Source organism: Calidris pugnax, unplaced genomic scaffold (assembly GCF_001431845.1).
Source record: "Calidris pugnax isolate Ruff unplaced genomic scaffold, ASM143184v1 scaffold9, whole genome shotgun sequence".
NCBI lineage: Eukaryota > Metazoa > Chordata > Aves > Charadriiformes > Scolopacidae > Calidris > Calidris pugnax.
Window position 1 is genome coordinate 665486 of NW_015090778.1, and position 721 is coordinate 666206.

Below are 721 nucleotides of genomic sequence, written 5' to 3' on the forward strand. Positions count from 1 at the left end.
GGGGGTGCGGGATGGGGGGGGGTGGCCGCTCGGCGTCTCAGAGGGAAGGTTCAGGATATTTTTGTTCATCCCGTAAAAGCCCAGTTGAGGGAAAAAAAGGAGGGATTGGGCTGAGCTTTCAGCAAAATGAAGCCGCCCCAGGATCCAGCGGCTGGAGTCCGCGCCGGCAGGAGCTGGAGCTGGAACGCGGGGCCATTTTCACCGCGGCAGAAAAAAATAAAAAATAAAAAAAAATAAAATAATTAAAAAATCCAGGTGGGAAGGCAAAAATGGGGGCTGCTCAGCATCGCTCCGAGCCCTGCTGCCCTTCAGCTCCGGGCTGCTACGGCAGGATTTAAAAATACAAGGGGTGTAATCCCCAACCTGTGGGACAGGGATGGGCAGTGGGTGGTTACACTGATCCCCCCCCAGTCTTAAAACGACACACCCCCCCCGCACTAATATTTTATACATCCCTGCTGGGTTTGTACCTTTATCAGCTTTGACTTTTATAAGATTAATTCCTTCTCTCCAAGGCACTCGCGTGTTTCGCACACCCGCACACCACCGCACATCACCGCACACCGACCCCTCGGCGTGCCCGCCCGAGCGGAGCGGGGTGCGGGACCGGCGGCTGCGGTGCGGGGCTCCCCCTTCCCGGCTGCTCCCACACGCGACCGCGGTGCCTGCGTGTCCCCGTGGTGCGTGTCCGAGTGTCCGCGGGGAAGCGGAGCGGAGGTGC